Below are 19037 nucleotides of genomic sequence, written 5' to 3'. Positions count from 1 at the left end.
CGCGACTATTGAATCCCGCCAATCAGCGGCCGTTCTCGACGTCACGTGCCGCGCGATCCGAACCGCCTGGCCAATCGGAGCGCACCGGTTAACAGACGCGCGACGTCATCGCAGGCTCCGCCAATGGGCGCGCCGATACCCTCCCCCCGCTACCCCGCCCCTCCGCTACCCCCCCCCGCTACTACCCCCACCCACCTACAACCACCCCCCAAAGACAAAGGTCCCCCGTATGGAGTTGACAGACTGTTGGGGCAAGTGCTGTTAGAGAGCACCTATTAAGGGCGGCACGGCACCACCCCCACCACCACCACTGCGTGAGACGTCTTCCAGAAGGGGAAGAGCGGCCCATGGAAATTTCAAGTTGTCAAAATTATTAATTTAACGGATCATCATTATCATCATCATTTTCAGCAATGATATATCCACTGCTAGATGAAGGCCTCCCCAAAAAAATTAATGGATCGTCAGCCATGATCTATTAACTGCCGGGTGTATGCCTCCCCAAGAACCACAATTAATCATCAGCTCTGATCTCTCCACTGCTCGATGAAGGCCTCTCCAAGCACTGTATTTGAAAACTGTGTTGTCCTTCCCCCACACCACCGATTCGCACGGTTGGCTACATACGGTGCGAAAGAAGTTCAACATACATTGGATCATCATCAGCCATGATTTATCCACTGCTAGATAAATACGGCCACCATCTCATGGGATTGCCATGCATCAATCCATCGAGTTCCTCCACCAGATGTGATTTCATTGCCCCGTTCCCGAGGTGCACATCTTCACAGAAACGTCCCATTGCTTGACTGCCACTCCATTGTTATTATTGTCAATCATCCATCACCCATGCTTTCAACGTGTCCTTCCCAAACACAGTTTGAATACTGATTAATCATTTATCTTTTGGTTAGGCCACATCATGAGCTAACCAAATTGTGTTATGAACCACCCACCAACCCGAAACAGCCAAACAAATTGAAGTGTCACGTGCACAAGAGTTTTAACTTTCCAATGATTTTTAAAGTTTAAAATGTTGGTGTGAGCTTAAAATCTTAAAAGCTCACAACAACACGACGTTTCAGTTGCAAATCCAGCAAACATCATGAACATACATTCCAGGGCTCAACTGAGAATATTGGAAGTTTAAGTGTTTGTTTATTATATTACACACGATGAAATCTGTTCATGTGCTGGTGCGAGATAGATCGTTAAACTGATAAATTGTGACTTGGAGAGGTATTTATCCAGCAGTGGCTGATGATATATACAAACTACATTTTGTACAAATCCAGCAAGCACCTAATGTATATAATTACAAATATATTCAAACCATACAATTATAATTTTCAACAGTCCCAATGTTAAGCATGATCACACAATGAAGACTAAAGCGTGCATTAACCTGCAATCAGTTGACTACGGACGACGCGAAAAATAAGTTCAACGTAAATCATCAATGCGTTTGTTCAATCTACATTTATTTTGTTCTGTAAGGTCACAGCAAATTAGTCACCCTATGCGCAGATCCCCTGCTGTGGGAAGGGCTTGGGGTAATGGCTATTTATTTAACAATGTATGTATGTATGTGTTTCTGTTTCAGGCTCGTGACGGTTGGACGCACATCCCAGCTTTTTCCCTTTCTCCCCCCTCCGCCAACCAAAGGGGATTTGGGCTGCTGATCCGCAAAATGTGCAACGGTCGTTTCTACGGCCAGAGACAAGATTATGCCCCATCGTGGGAAGATTGTCAGCAAAAATAAATGTGTCAGTCCATTAGCTATCCGCCGTTTGTTGATTAAGAACTTCGCCATCCGCGGCCATCTCTGTACACGGATTTCGCGACCCACGAAAGCCATGTTACTCGTGCATATGAGCTGATCTTTTCGCTCCATATTACCCACTGGAGGTTCTCTTCTTAGCGTTTTCCCTCATTTGGCTAATACTCCACTGTCTCGACAAACTGCCACGATCCCTTCTAGTGACTTGTCCTGCCCGAGTCACCCTTTCTTGTTAAGGAACATTTACGAGTACACTTTACGTTGAAGACTTCCTATTGTATGCATTACTGTAGTTGAACACATTATCTGTCCGTATATACATCTCATCCAGACAGAATGCTATGTCTTGATGGATTTATGAAAGCCTCGTTAGATCTCAACACTGTTTCAGAAGGGATGTGTGGCCAAGAGTATCTATCATGAGTGTTTGGCTTAACTGAGGTCTCCCTGGCAGCCAACTCGGGCGAGAAAACTGATAAAAGGAACTCTATCAACGAGAGTCAGGGCCCAGCTGTATAAAGTTAAATCAACACGAATATTAATACAGCTGAAACGATTAACTGTTAAATGAAAACAAGTGTAATTGATTCCTGATTACTTGGATGAATGGAAAAATGTGTATGGTTACATTTGCCGTTAACGTTAATTTTCGATAATTTAATCATCCTGAGACAACTTTGGCATGGGTTTAGAGGAATAAGAACATTTGTTTACCCAATTACACCTCCAGGGGGATTGAGCAGGGTTGGTGTGTTGTGGCTTGTGGGCTTACGTGTATCTTGGTGACTGTGCTGGAGGTACAAGATGTTTATTTTAAGTGTTTAATGTTTAACTTTTTTGGGGGGCGCTAAAGTGTGAATACAAAATGGCGTTTGGGGCCTTAGTGGAAGAATGTATTTAATTATATTTTTGAGCGTTAATAACTTTATTTTTTTTATGAAATCGGAGGTTAATTAATGCCGTGTTATGAATGGTAATATGAGAGGCCATTATTAGGGTAGGTCAATTTCATGTGAACAAACCTTTTTCAGTATTCATGGTTAAAATTCACAAAATGGGAGCCCTGCAGCCTCGGATTTATCATTGAGTTCCAAGGTGTTTTGGTGTGAGCAGAGTTTTTTTTTATGTTTTACAGATTCCTGATTCAGATAGAAGAAAAGTGTTTGTTTTCTGCATTTATGATAAGGTATTAGTTACCTTATTTATATACAATAATCGTATAATTTTATGAAATAATTTCAGTATCATACGTACCTATAGTTTAATGCATGTGTTACGATTACAGTGATTGTGAATAGGACATATAGGCTGAAATATATATTTTTTGAGATATAATAATGGTGCTGACCCAGCAGGAGACCGGGGAATTGAGCAGTGTTGGTGGTTTGTGGAGTTGTGGCCTGATGTGGTGGAGTCTCTTGGTCACCGTTGCAGAGATACGACATCTACTCAGAAGAGTGGCTTTTCAATCCAGTATTGCCGTTGCAAGAAGACCCACTTGTGAAGAAGCTGCCCAGTCATGTCGAGCTGACCACTTACCCCACTTCTCGTGCTGTGCTGGCTTTAATCGGTGTTCACTTAGCAACACGTACCACCAACAGTCTGTTAATGGCGAGGTGGGGGGCGATGTTTCTCTGTATACCTGTGGGCCTCACTCGGGTACAAATGAATCGGTGCCAACCGAAGGCACGGTTGGCGTGTTTAACAATCATCAGGAGTGTGCGGCGTGTCGTGGTGGGTCACCAGGATTGGAACTTGGGAAAACTCTGCTTTCACAAAGAGCAGGCTACCTCGAAGCAATTACATTTTAACGACAGCCAACGTGGGTCCTTACGCACTCACAATTAAATAGCCCGTTGCCCCACGCTCACAAATTAGCCCCTAGGTAGAGAGAGAGAGGCCGATTTTTTTTCCACCTGTCCGCTTGTTCATGCGAAGCCAAGCCACGGTTAAGCCTGCCCGCATTTAACGACGCCAAACCGAACACTTAAGCCGATATTGTTCTGCACGTACGCCAAGTGTTATTTATCAGCGTCTGGGCTCTGAATTACACGTGAAAACACCCTCTCTTCCCAACCGCTTAGGCTCATGTGACATACCGAAGTAATAGTAGTAGTTAATAAGGCGAAGGTGCAGTCCTGCAATTGCGCACTCGTGCGACTGCTGGCGGAAGGGTCTCCACTAGAGGGAGCTCTAGAGAGCCCATGTAGATATGGTATTTGAACCATGCCGGCCAAACGTCTTGGAAGAGGGTGAGAGTGCACGCACAATTGATCAAATTTGCGAATAGTTTGCACGACTTTGTAAATTCACTGCCGAATGAAGGATTTCCAACTCTAGTTGTCACCTGACCTGGTTTCCCAGGTTTATGTTTTCGAGGAAGCCGTTCTTGGCAGTTGCATAACAATAAACCACTCAAAACAATACATTTACATACACGTTCTCCACCCCCATACTCTTTGGTTCTTTCGGTAAAGTCATGTATAGTTAGAAAAAAAATCACGACGTTTCGATCGCAACACAAGTGGTCGTCTTTCCAACTCTAGTTGGATATTTTTTCCGCCTGAGGACGTCCGCTTGTGTTGCGATCAAAACGTCGTGATTTATTATTATTATTTTTTCTACCTACGTGACTTTACCGAAAGAACCAAAAAGTATAGATTCCTGCAGTCACGAAAGCGTCAAATCAAGTTCTCCCCCCATTAATGTATTGAGATATGATTTCTATTGTATGACTCGGTGCTTTGTATGGCAGCCCCACACATTGTCGATCAGTGTGGGGGGGGGGGGGTCACCACACTGCGGGGTTGGTGGAGTTGGGGGACGGCATGTCCAGTTCTGATATCACTCGACGCTCATTGTATCCCTGGCCCGAAATCGAACTCGGGAAGAAAAAGCGTCCATCGCGAAGATGGGGAGGATGAAATCAGCTCTTGTGCAGGAGCGAGTGAACTTCTCCAAAGACAAGTGAGGGTATGTCTTCATCCAGCAGTGAACAAATCATGGCAAATGGTGATTATCTGTTAAGGGATTTGAGTGCAATTCTGTCCTACGCGTGGGTTTTCTCTGAGCATTCCGCTGTGCACCCCCTCACAACAGCGAAAAAACCGCCATAAAGCAGGATCCTCCTAAAATGTGTCCTGATGGTCGTTGTTGTGGGTTTTCATTGTAAACACACATTCCTAACATTGCTTGCCTTCATGGCTCTCTGTTTCATCATGGCTCTACACGGTATGTGGATTGAGCACGTGGATGGTCGTTACATCACGAGATCGCGATGAATGGCCGAGAAAGGCCCCCATCGAGCGGTGGATTGAGCATGGCTGAAGATGTGGTCATCGTAGCAGCCAATCGACTGGCAGCGATGGACTTTAAAAGTGTGGAGGTATCTTACGCGAGGGGAAGTGGGGGACTTCCATTGAAAAATTGCACGGTCATTTGCTAGAATCGATATGATTTAGATTGTAAACGAATTTCTTCAGAACTGCTTTTTATGTTTGGTATGTTGTTCTTTCCCGCACCTCGCATTAACACGGTCGGCTACGTACGGTGCGAAAGAAGTTCAACAAACATTTATTGGGCAGTAGACGACGGCTCTAACGTTGCCGCTTCAGGTTAATCCAACGATGACTGGGCATACATAAACATGTCACTGAAAATAATTTAAAATCTCGACGTTTCCGCCGAGTGGCCTTCTTCAGTTGACCCGTATCGAGTGTGCATAAGCGAGACAGCCTGCGGTGTGGAGGGGGGGTGGGTTTGAGGGCTTCAACCGTGAGATTTCACGCCCATTTTCCAGTGGGGGTAATCGCCTAGCAGCCACCAAGTAGTACTGAGCTTGTTGTATACAGCAGCAGCATGTTTCAGCGCTTGCAAGCGGCTTCCTATCACCATGGTGCGTGTGTGAACTCTTTTAAAAGGGGGGAGGGGGAGACGGTGGAGGAGGAGGGCTTTTACTCGGCGGCTGATGCAGCTTTGGGGACGCGACCCCCTGGGGAGAACGGACTCAGCGGGTCACACCGCCCCTTGAGCAGAGGGCCCAATTATGGGCCACAATCATTAGCGTCCTTGTACCGTACGTTGAACTTCTTTCGCACCCTACGTGGGGCAACCGAGCTCACAATAGACAAGTAATGTCTTGTTCCTATGTGTCTCTCCACAGAATAATAAAAGTAATTCACAACCCAGCGGTTCTTGTGCGAGCGCATAATTTCAGCTGCATTGATTTAGCGCAAGCAAAATCGGGACCGGTTTCGACACGAGGTGTCTGTCTCATCAGCGGTCAGGCTTGCTGAAATAAATGTTGGTGAATTCTGAGCGTGAGTATAACAGTGCGGATAACAGCCACATGCTTAGCTATATGCGTTGTTACAGAAAAATACGAATTAATGAAGCTGGCAAGGCTATGTTCACAGCCCTATCTCAAGCCACTGCTGGATGAAGACGGCCTCCTCTTCGTAATGTTGGTAATTGAGGTAGTTTGACCATACTTCACGCTGGGCAGTGCTGGTTTGTGAAGGTGGAATGGAGGTGGGGCGCGTGAGAGGGCCAGGTATAGTAGAGTATTTCTCTCTTGAAACTAGTTTTTTTTATTTTACCAGGTAAGGCCCACGGAGCTCCACTGTATATTTTTCAAACGCGACCTGGCCACAAATGATAGCTCAACGAAGTGGCTTATCACGTGGACATTGATATCAGGGAAAACCCGAGGACTCGGAGAAAAATCCACGCGGCCACGGGGAGAACGTGCAAACTCCAAATATACTGGTGCCGCAGGGTCCGGATCGAACCCACGACTTCCTGCATAGCAGGCGAGGGAGATAACATCACGCCACCGTGGCGTGATGTTATCTCCCCACTGATTCGAGCCGCGTCTTGGAATCGAACTCGACATGTTTTCCAGCAGCATATGTTTGAGCGGACAAAGTCTTAGGCAGTGTTCCACTTTCTCAGTCCCATCAGCACACCCGAATCAGATTGTCGAAAGAGGTCTGGTGCCTTTCCCTGCTTGAACAAATTTATTTTGGAAAACAATGGTAACCAGAAGCGAAATGTTTATTTTTTTGTGACGAATCAAACCTTTATTTGTTTTATGCTATATTTTATTGCCCTGAACCAACAAACAATAAAGTGTATAATACATTTTGTACAACTTTGGCGTGTATATCCACAATGAAGAATATAATAGCCTTGGACACGTTCTCTACAATTGTGATGGTATTTTTACTTTGTTGTTCCTGCGGTAAAGCGCCGCGGATGCCCCTTGCAAATTGACCGGGCAACTGGCTACACGGGGTCATCCCTGTAAAACATAATAATTAACTTAAACTTAACAGACTTGTCGGGGCACTTGCTGTTAACAGGCACCTAATAAGGCACGGCGGGATTGGTGGTCAGCACCACGCCTGGCCGCCTTTGTCTCTCAAAAGTACTTTGACGTTTACACATACAGAGTGTATGCATGTACGTGTAGTGAGTTCGACTGAGTCGCAGACGTACACGTGGAGGCAACACATTTATTTAACTCCAACACACGGGGTAAATACCCCTTAACAGAATAACAACCTACGGTGGTGACCACCAGGCTAACTACACCAGTTACCACGTGACTGGTGTAGTTAGCTGGGTGGTGACCACCAGGCTAGCTACACTAGTTACCACGTGACTGCTACTACGGACTGGGACCACAGCTCGGGTCCAGGTCCACGTGTTGGAGATGCGTTGAACGTAGAGCGTAGACGAAAGTTTCTTCAGGATGAACAACAACGCCGGTCCCCTCTGGGGACCCGGCTTATATTCTCTGCGGCGTGGACTGGCTCCTGCCCTTGGCCACGACCACCTTCCAGAATCCTCAGGCAGGATCTGGATGCTAACCACGTGACCACCCCTAGCCCATTACTTGGGGCCCCTGTGTAGACTTAACCGGTCACGTGTCCTCTCTGGTCAACCAGAGTGTCACTGGCCTTTGGTAACCTAATTCCTACGGCCGGCACTCCCACACCCTGTCCTGTAGGGCTGGCACTGCACGCCGAGCGTGGTGCCATCCAGCGCTATCAATCAGCGCTCACCGGGCCCCTCTAGGGCCGGTACTAGACCCACACCACGTGGTATCCGCGATGTCGTGACACCGCACGCCGTGCCCTCTCCAGGGCCGGCACTGCACAGTGACATCTCGCGATGTCACTACATGTGTATGTATGTTGAAACTCTTTCGCACCGTACTTAGCCAACCGTGCTAACCGGAGTGCCCCAGGACCAGTTCGAATATCACTTGCCACTGATTTTAGAGCCGTGGCCGGGAATATAACTCAGGTGAGCGGGCTGGTAGCGTCGTGCAGTATCCAATGTTGATATAGAACGACGACAAAGATCCCCCTATAGAAATATGCAGATGGTACGGAAAGCGTTGTGGCTGATGTGGCCAAACATCACGTTCGGTCGGTCGCAAATGTCTCCCCTTATGCCGATTGCTTACACATCGCACCAGACCCTCATTTAAGGCTGAGCATACCTAGAAGAGGCTCAGGATCGGTTCTCACACCGCTTGCCAGCCCCAGGGCATGTTCAGATATCGCCTGTGACCGAGAATTGAACTCAAGTGGGCCTTGTTGGCAGTGACCTGCATTGTGTTCGTGTATACACACAAACACACAATCCAGAGGGGCACCGTATACCGTCATTGCAACTAAACACACAGTACGCGCGCGTTGTGTGCATACGTCCCCGTGAGCTTCTTTCAAAATAAGGTGACTCACTATGCGTTTAACCTTGCTCTCGTCGGCTAAACAGCAGTGTGCTGTGTTATGCAAGCGCACACGGGGGGGGGGGCAAGGCAAAGATGTTGAAGCGACCGTTTGGCAAACCGCTGAGCACCGAAGTAAAACTCATCAGACATCACGTTGAAAGTTTTTATTCATTTCCTGTTGAACCAAAATAGAACTCTAAGAGACCAAAGGGATGTAGCCTCGTTTGCGAGAGGGGACATTGGGTCACCAACATCACGCGGTCAATCCACTGCTGGATTAATGCCTCCCCAATCAACCGCTTTCTCTCGTTATACAGACGATTTAAATAAAACATTTCCTGATACAAATCTCGACGTGAAAAGCCACTTCGTTGAGCTATCATTAGTGGCTTCTACAAAAACCAAGCTAATAGCTCAGTGGACTGTACCCATTCGCTCTGCGGTCTAAAACACCCTGTTATGGACAGCGGCTGCCCATCCGAGCAATATCCAGGCTCAAACCTGCTCAGGTTCCGAGGCGTTTGTCGAGATGGCACGGATTTGGGTTGATCTGGTCAAAGGCCCTACGGGATTTAACCCGGTTTTCTCACTAAAGGTCGGCGATTGATTGATGTGTGCGCGTGTTAAGCGTTAATGGCCTCGATCCGTGAACAAAGGAGAATGGCTTTGTACGTGTTTCTGTGCAACATGACTTCCTGACAGAAACTGACGTATCGGTTAACGATCAATGTCATATAAAAAGTGCAGTATAACCACGGTTAGATTATAATTAACCTCGATGGATAGTTTATTCGTCTCGATTGTGTGCTCGTCTGCTAAAATACAACTGTTTACATATTTAGCCATCGTTTAAAATCAATGTGAGAACAATGTGTCTCTCTTGGACGACCCCCCAGTATGAAGATGATGTCGATGATTAGGACTGGTTCAACTAGATGATTCGATTAGTATGGTGATGACTGGGATTATGACTCATTAGTATAAAATATCTGATTAGGACGATCAAATAAGATAAATAACGTGGTTATGATCACAATTCACCGAGTTAAATCATTAATCAATTACGGTGCGAAATAAGTTCAACAAACATACATGATGAAGTTAATTAACAACAACACCCAACACATTCGTCAATACAAGCTTCTCCCTATTGACCAATGTGTCGATTTGTTATTTCTTAAATGTGCTGGTTCGCCACTTTCAACGCAGCATCAGCAGCATATAATGCGATTAAGTGAAAGCGTTAAAGCATTCGGTGCTTCAGCCATTTGATGTTGATGACTACACACATGTATATTACACTTCTTTCACACCGTACTTCAACATTTATTATTTTAAAAAAATCAACCATTTCATTGAGGCATTCATTAAATTAAATTAAACTAAACCACTCCGCGATGCCTGAATATAATTATAGTGGTGGCGCCTGACCCGATAAATTCGTGTGCTCATTAATCATCAAGCCTCGCGAATGAATTCTCAAGAACTCGAGAATGCCCGAACCCGTTTGCGCCCCCCACCCTCCACCCATCTCCCCCCCACCTCCTCCTCCCCACAAGCCTGCGTCCCGTGGCGTCTGTCGCCAACACGCAAAGCCCCAGTCGCGTGTCGCGTCGTTGTTCACCGTTGCTATAGGCGCGCCTCCGACTCGCTCCGTGCGTCGCGTCCCTCTCTCGTCTCCGTGCGCACCGCGCACTTTGCCGGATGCAATTCGGACGCGTCACCCCACTGAGCATTGTCTCAGTGGTGCCCATCAAGACACACTGACCCCCCACCCACCTACCCACCTACCACTCACTACCAAAGTCCCCTTATCCCACCACCCCCCCCCCCCCCCCTGTATAATACAAACAACGTGACGCTTGTGGGCGCAGGGAAAGCGGCGGCGTTTGTTTGCTTACGCGATGAAGACGTGTGATTTGCGCCTTAGCAAATGCTGCGAAGAGATGGCCAATAACGCTGCCTTCAAATAAAAAAGCGACGTTTCGGGAAATGGCCCCTGTTTCGTAGGACTTGGAATGCGATGACGGATGTTTTGATTTGTTCATGTGTTGACGCATGTTGAACTTCTTTCGCACCGTACGTCGCCAACCGTGCCAGTCCCAGGTGCTGGGAAATGAGAACGCAATACAAATCAAAAGCAATTCTAAAGAAATGAGTTTGCAATCTAGATTGTGTTGCGTGCACCACTGGCCAACGCAGCAGCAGCAGCAACATCACCAAACAATTTGCTTGTGCAGACTTGGGAGTTGTCTCTTAAGCCATGGTCTATCCACTGCTGATTGAAAGCCGATTGAGAGACGTTTGACCACATTTCACCATCTGTCTGGAATAGAACTCAGATAGTCGTGCTCAAAGTACAATGTGATAATACCTGCTGCACCACCGCTCCTCACCTATAGGATTACTAGTATAGTACGAAATGTTATTTGTGTTAATTATTGAATGATGTGAATTATGAGGATGATATATAGAATGTATACCATGTTAGCTTCGATGGCATGTGGATTAGACCCAATGACGAGCAAAACGGAGCAACATTTAAAGAGCGCACAAAGAAACATGGAGAGAAGCGTGCCTGAAATGACACCGAGAGGCAGGAAGTGAGAGGCTGAACACGCGAGGCAGAGGACGCACGCAAATTAGACATTATTTTGACTAAAAAGTAAGTTGGCTTGGGCAGGACGCGTCGCTAGCGGGGATAATGGGCGGTGGTCGAGACGAAGCAGCCGCTCTCGTTACTGCCATGACGCATACACATCACTGGAACATGTTCCAAAATTAAACATTTACAAGTTAAACGGTTCTGATGCAATTCCTACTCACGAATCCCATAATTAATAGCAGAGGCCGGTGAAGAAACACGTGGTACAGGGTAGACCCACAATGTTCATGCTCGTAAAAAACGACTACACGTGCAACAAATGCATCGACGCTGTTTTAGAACGTTATATCCTCGTAAATGTGTGTGGGTTTTTCTCCGGACATTCCAGTTTCCTCCCACACGCAAACTCAAAACAAACAAAAAAACTCGGTGGAGACCTCCCTGGTCAAAAACAATCAAAAACTACGACTAGACTCTTTGGTTCTTTCGGTAAATTCACGTGGCTTCGGTAAAGTCACGTGCCTTTGCCGAAAGAACCAAAGCGTATATGGATTCTTGCAGTCACCAAAAGGTAAAAATCAAGATGAAACTACTACTATATCCATTGGAAAGTTGGTGGAGCGGTGGCGCAGTGGTTAGCGCGCTGTGCAATAAACCTGGACACCCGAGTAATAATACACACCACGGGTGATTTGTGCCCAACAAGAAGTGCCATTGTGGCCATAAAAGCTGGGTCATCTCAGCGTACCTTGCATGTCACATGGCAAATGAAGTAACCTGATTTTGATTCCGAGCCAAAAAAAAACAAATCAGTGTCGAATGCGATCTGAACCGGTTCTGGATCTCACCCTCCCCCACCGCAGCCCCTCCACCAATTCACCAATCCGCACTCGCCCGCGTGGTGGATTATTCTTAATCAACGCCAGCGTGGTGGATTTTGATTAATCAACGCCCATGAACGACGCGACGTGGGGTGAACCCTCATTGAGCAGCGGATTGACAGAGGCTGTGATTCATTAATTATGAATTATCCAGTAGCTGTAAGCGGTTGTTCTCATAGTGAAACTTCTGTCGATTGTGTTTGTTTGGGCCCAGGTATATATTTTTTTTGTTTGTTGTCCTTGGCTACGTACCGTGCGAAAGAAGTTCAACATACATACACATACGTGTACATTTGTGTGCGATATCAGAAACCGTTCGTGCTCCCACCCCCACCCCCTTCCTTCCTTCCTTCACAAATTGACTTGCACATATTCCCTTCATTAATGACAAAAGAGAGTAACCCCCCCCCTACTCTGCTCCCACCGCCAATTAAATGCAAACCGCTGCAGAGCGCCGCGTGAATGCAATCAATGGGGCCTGGAGAATGGAAACGACGGTTGGTTGTGTGGAAATTAAAACGGGAATATTTGAATGCTGTTCGATAAGACAGAGAGAGAGAGATGGTACTCGGTCCAAAAATGTGTTTATCGGTACCACTGTCAATGACAAATGCTAAAATCACTTTCTCATAGTTCCTATAGATCGCAAATAAATATGATAGCAATACCATCGTGATAGTTGTGTTTGTGTTTATATATGTCTAATAACAATAATTGGCTAAAGAAAGGTTCGGATGTTTCACGGAGGATATCGTTTTGGGAAGAAAAATACGATTGTGATAGGAAACATCTACGGAGTATGAACGTAACTATCTTGGAATTGTGTCTATAACACAGACGGTATGTGCGCTGAGATTCATACCAATTATGGCTTTTGCTCATGACAGATTCTGGTCATGGTGGCGACTATTTCCCATAGTGGACAACTGCCCATGGTATCCATAGTGCGATACTGTTGATGGTGAAAACTGCCCACGGTGGACACTGGACAAGGTGGTGGTGGATCCCACCCATACAACATGCCGTTCGCAGTGGAGACTCCCCATGATGGGGACTGTTCATGGCGTATACTACCCATGGTGGACACTACCCATGGTGGATACTACCCATGGTGGACACTACCCCTGGTGGACACTACCCATGGTGGGTGCTGTTCGTGGTGGATACTACCCATGGTGGACACTACCCATGGTGGACACTACCCGTGGTGGGTGCTGTTCGTAGTGGGTGCTGTTCGTGGTGGACACTACCCATGGTGGACACTACCCATGGTGGACATTACCCATGGTGGGTGCTGTTCGTGGTGGATACTACCCATGGTGAACACTACCCATGGTGGACACTACACATGGTGGACACAGCCCGTGGTGGGTGCTCTCCGTGGTGGATACTGCCCATAATACATCCTGTTCATGGTGGACACTGGTTGCATTTTCCACCCAAGGTGTTGTGGTACCCCCCCCCCCATCCCCTTGGCTCACGAGTGAACGCGCCGCAGAGACCGCTCTTTGTCATGCGGCGGCGGCGGCGAATAGAACAGATTAAAAACGGCTGCTGGGGGACCCCCCGCAAAGATGCAGCAGCAGCAGCACAAGACCGGGAGATGTGTGTCGCCAAAAAGAGACCGAGCAAGGGAGAGAGCGAGAGGTGGGGAGGAGGGGGGGTTGGATGTTGGATGCGACGGAGCTATGGAGAAGATGGGTGGGAGGGGTGGTGAAGTGACCGCCAAAATCCACGATTCCCGGCGGTTCCACTGGCTCTGGGGATGCTGCCGTGGAGTAACGCTTGGCAACACTGCACGCTCAACCCAAACGTCGCCGGTTCCTATTCGATCTCCAGGCGCGGCAGGGTTATTCAATAAATCACCCGCACAAACTTTTCTTGTTTAACTCGGCAGTGTAAATAGCTACGTACTGCAAGCCGTGAGCCGATCGGTGTGCAGGTTGCATGTGGTGGGGTAAAGTGTGTGTACTCCCACCTCTCGCAAGGTGCCTGGCCAGCCAGCGTGGAAGAGTAGGCCAAATACCATCTCTCGATGGGGCTCTCTAATGCTCCCCACGAGTTGAGGCCCTTCCACCAGCATTGGCATGAACAATATATTTTATAAATCTTGACTTAAAGCTTTCGTGACTGCAGGAATTGATATTTTTTGGGGCTGTCGGTAAAGCCATGTAGATAGAAAAATTATAATAAATATATTTCATATCTTTTTTTAACCTGATGACGATTACTTGTGTTGCGATCGAAACGTCGTGATATTTGTATTATTTTTCTATCTACGTGGTTTTACCGAAAGACCCAAGGAATATTTTACATCTATAAATGATACAAAAAAACTTTATTTTACCACGTAAGGCCCACTGAGCAATATAGCTCTTTTTCAGAAGCGACTTGGTCACAAATAACAGCTCAACGAAGTAGCTTATCGTCTGGAAATTGAGAGCAGTCACAACTTGCCTGTATTTCCAGCCGAACGCTGTTGCACCATCATCAGCATCATTATCATCATCGGCCATGATCGGTCCAACGTGGTCCCAATACGGTTGTTTTCTTTTGCTAAATTTACCCCATTGGTGTTTGCATTTACAGGACTGTACTGAATTTTGCGAGATGGTATAATATCATCAAGCAGAAGCAGCAACCGTGATTTATCCACTGCTGGATGATGGCTTCCTCAAGCCGTCGCCAATAATGCATCCAGTTGCTGAGAACAAGTTGATTTAATCGCTCCATCTCCACGGCCGATGTCCACGTCAATTGCCTGCCATTTCGTGATACAGTGTCGGATGACCGCCTATCGCTTTTGCGCTGAAATTTACCACAAATAGAATCTATGCAGTACTATACTTACAGCCAAGAAAACATTAAGCCCCCCTCGTTTATCGAGTTATTCTCGTATTGTGTTGTTAAAATCCGATTGTATTGTATTATCATGGTGTTGTTGTGTGTTAGGTTTCTATAGTTTCCTTTTGTTATTTACAATTTACGGGCGATCCGGTGACGCAGTGGTGAGTGGGCTAAACCTACGAACCTGGACACCTGAGTTCGGTTCCCGATCACGACTCGCATCGGTGGTAAGTGTGTGGAGATTCCTGAACCGGTCCTGCCACCCAAACCCAAACCCCGATCCCCCCCCTCCCCCCTTTACCAACACGCACTAACCAGCGTGGTGAAGTATAGTCGATTAACCCCGATGATCTATACAGCGTTGGAGGCCTTCATCCAATCATCCAACGCTTGTTTAACAAAGGGGCACTGTGGAATTAACCTTTGCATGAACTCTATTGACCTGACATAATACAACGCCTCGTGTGGAATTTTCCTGAGCTTCTAATGTTAATCAGCAGCAATTAAAGGGGTTGGGGTGTCCCACTATAATGTTGTACACAGCTCGCCGAAACAGAGAGTCCTTGCAAAACCAAGAATTCGCATACTTTACAATTACGATACGTACTCTTTGGTTCCTTCGGTAAAGTCACGTAGTTAGAAATTAAATTAAATAAAACAGATCACGACGTTTCGATCGCAACACAAGAATTTACCGAAATAACCAAAGCGTATGGATTCCTGCAGTCGCGAAAGCTTCAAATCAAGATTAATTACGATACGGTAATGCCAACTGGTTTATCCCGGCTTTCATATATAAGTCCTTAGCACGAGACTTAAAACAATATCAAAACCCGTTGGCTTTAGGGATTTCCAAGTTATAGGTATACTCGCATAGGCCAGGTTTTATTTGTGCCAAATGTCAACTCCTAATCGATAGCCGGTGGTCGAGACTTATTGCTACCATCTGGCAGTCCAACGCGGAGATGGAGCGGTGAGATCAGCGATGTTGGCAGCAGCTGGGTGGATCGGTGACATCGCTTGATCGACAATGAGGGGTGGCATTAGCTTTTTAGCCTTTTATCTAGCAACAAAACTGACACCTTTTTTACAAGGAGTCATGTTTGCATAGACCACAATACCTGCAGTCATAATGCAAACAAAAAACATAACTCTGATAATGTATGCATACAAAAATAAAAAACATAACTCTGATAATGTATGCATGTTGCAGCAGCTGGATGGATCGGTGGCATCGCGTGATCGACAATGAGGGGTGGGCATTAGTTTTTTACCCTTTTATCTAGCAACAAAACTGACACCTTTTTTTTTACAAGGAGTCAAAAACAAAAAATATAACTGTGATAATGTATGCATACATTATCAGAGTTATGTTTTTTGTTTGCATTATGACTGCAGGTATCGTGGTCTATGCAAACATGACTCCTTGTAAAAAAAGGTGTCAGTTTTGTTGCCAGATAAAAGGGTAAAAAAACAATTATCATATTTTTACTGGCAAATGAGGTTCCAATGGGGGGGCATTAGCTTTAGGGGAATTATTCATCCAACAGTCGGTGACTCCTTGTAAAAAAAAGGTGTCAGTTTTGTTGCCAGATAAAAGGGTAAAAAAAACAATTATCAGTTGATGGATCATGGTTCATGATGATGATACACACCAATCCTCCGAAAACATAATTCAGTGTTGCATCAGTCACGCAAATAAAGATAGTAATTTTTTTGTTAGATAAGTCTATTGTCAATGTGGTGTACAATACCTGTATTCATTGAATTCTTATAAATAATATTAATCGCGGTTACCGCTGTACCAACGTTTCTTGAATGGAATAATACGACTGTACATGTTCTACAGCTCGTTACCGATCCACTGCTGGATGAAGGCCTCCCACCGCCGATGGATCGTGGGAGTAAACTGGCCAGGCTTCACTTCATTTGGCCATACTTCACCACAATAGCACGATACCAACCCTCGCATATCACAGTCTGCATTCATAGATCACGATAGTTATTAAAACAGGGTCGAATCAAGATCTTGATGAAAACTACAACATCCACCAGGCACGGATTCGGGACCGTCAAAAAATACAGTATATATTGTACAGTATATACAGTACAGTGTTGAAACTACTTTATATAATTCTGTTTTAATCACCGATTATTTAAAGTGAATTTTGTAAACCCGGACTTGAATACCAAAGCACGCCCGTGCCTATATATAATGTACCTTTGATAAGGATCTGCCCATCATCATCATCATCCCACCAGGGAGTGCAGGGTCGTTAACATAGTTCTTATCTAGCCATGCCGAACCACTGAGTAGCATTCAGTAACAACACAGATGAGTCATGTATCCTTCATAGATCTCGATTATTAATAGACTGCGCGTTGGCAGTGATGCACTCGCACAAATGGAAAAAAACGCAACTCGTTCAACGGCCAATGAACACCGCCTGCCTAAACAACAGAAACATAAACTATAACAAAAAGATAAAATTATTCGCATTTTACCAGATAAGGTTGACTGAGCTATATAGTTCTTTTTCAGAAGCGATCTGGCCACAAATTATAGCTCAACGAAGCGACTTATTACGTGGACATTTTATAGCAGCCAAATACAGTCCTCTAAACGCTGGTGTCTAAATGTGGAGGGGAAAACCGGAGGATTCGGAGACAAATCCACACAACAACGGGGAGAACACGCAAACTCCAAATATATAGCAGGCGTCAGGGTCGGGATCGAACCCAGGAACTCCTGAATACCAGGCGAGGTAGTTAACGTTTCATATCCACCGCGATGATAATGAGAGAGAGAGACGCAAACTACAAATATACAGCAGGCGTCAGGGTCGAGATGGAACCCAGGAACTTCTGCATACCAACTGTGTTGCATATATACAATGAGAAATAAGCCTTGGACACGTAGTTAACATCTCACCACCGCGGCACTATAAATATAATAGCCCGACGTTTCGGACAATTACCTTCCACCTCCTCTCTCAAGGTGCCTTCCACGGAGAAACACGCATGAGCCACGGAGGGCCTATACAACATGACGGCATGTGAATGAGACATTGGCTTGTGTATTTTGTTACTTATATTCTCCACGAGCGGACTTGGTGTTTGGCGATTGACCCATCGGCGTGGGAAACGCGACCGCAGTGCAACAAAGTGCACGGCAATTCACGCCCCGTTGTGAAGAGGGTAGGGGGAGGATGGTGGTATAGGGGATGGTGGTGGGGGATGGCGACCCCGCGCCCAGGTGACGTTGCCGCCCGCCAGGGAGGCTGCTGCTTGCACTCGAGTGGTGTCGCATTAACGTCTTCTCCAGATTATAAGACGCTTCCGAGAGTAAGACGTATCCCCCCACCCCACCAAACGTGTGCTCCTGTGTGTATGGATAAAGTCATACCCATCTGGTCACCCTCTTATAATCCGCCCCAAATAAAAGTGCGTATTTTAATCCGATGACTACGGTAGGTGTAAACAATCATTTTCATTGCACCGAATCATGACAATATCAAGATCTGAGCCGAATGAGAAATAGACTGAGTTGCCAGTGGAGCTTGCCACACGCACACATGAAAACAAAGCACATCGGCCAGTTAACACCGCCTGCCTTAACAACAGAAGAAAAAAAAACCCGAATATTATAAAACTGCACGACGTTTCGGACAATCAACCTGCCACCTCCGCCTCCTCTCTCAAGGGGCCTTCCACGTAGAAACACGCCCGAGCCACGGAGGGCTACGCTTTGAAGAGGCGTTGTGTGCGCGTGGGTGATTATTGCGATGCCCAGCGCCTGCTCGTAATCATTAATGAGAGGGCACGCGTGATTTGCCTGCATGTGGAGGGGGCTGCTCGCTCATTCCCGCCGCGGCCCGCTTCTTTCTGCGGGGAATTAATCCGTTCACGACTGCCGTGATGTGGTTAGCCACACGGGGGACTTGTACATCCAGAGGTCGCCGGGTTCAATCTCGTGGCGCGGCAGTTGATACCATGGGCACGTTTCTTAAATCCACCCCCTTGCCTCTGTCCACCCAGCAGGATTTACACCGCTGTTTAGTCGTCGATCTGCAGGTAGAGCCCGAACAGGATTTTGTGGGCGAGTGCTGTTAGCGAGCACCTATCAAGGTCGGAATGGCACACGAGGGGGTATAGGTAGCCAGCACCCCAGCAGGTCGG

The sequence above is a fragment of the Lethenteron reissneri genome, chromosome 16 (genome assembly GCF_015708825.2).
Source record: "Lethenteron reissneri isolate LAM-NWPU_2019-01 chromosome 16, ASM1570882v1, whole genome shotgun sequence".
Taxonomy (NCBI): domain Eukaryota; kingdom Metazoa; phylum Chordata; class Hyperoartia; order Petromyzontiformes; family Petromyzontidae; genus Lethenteron; species Lethenteron reissneri.
Note: the sequence above shows the minus strand (reverse complement) of the source record.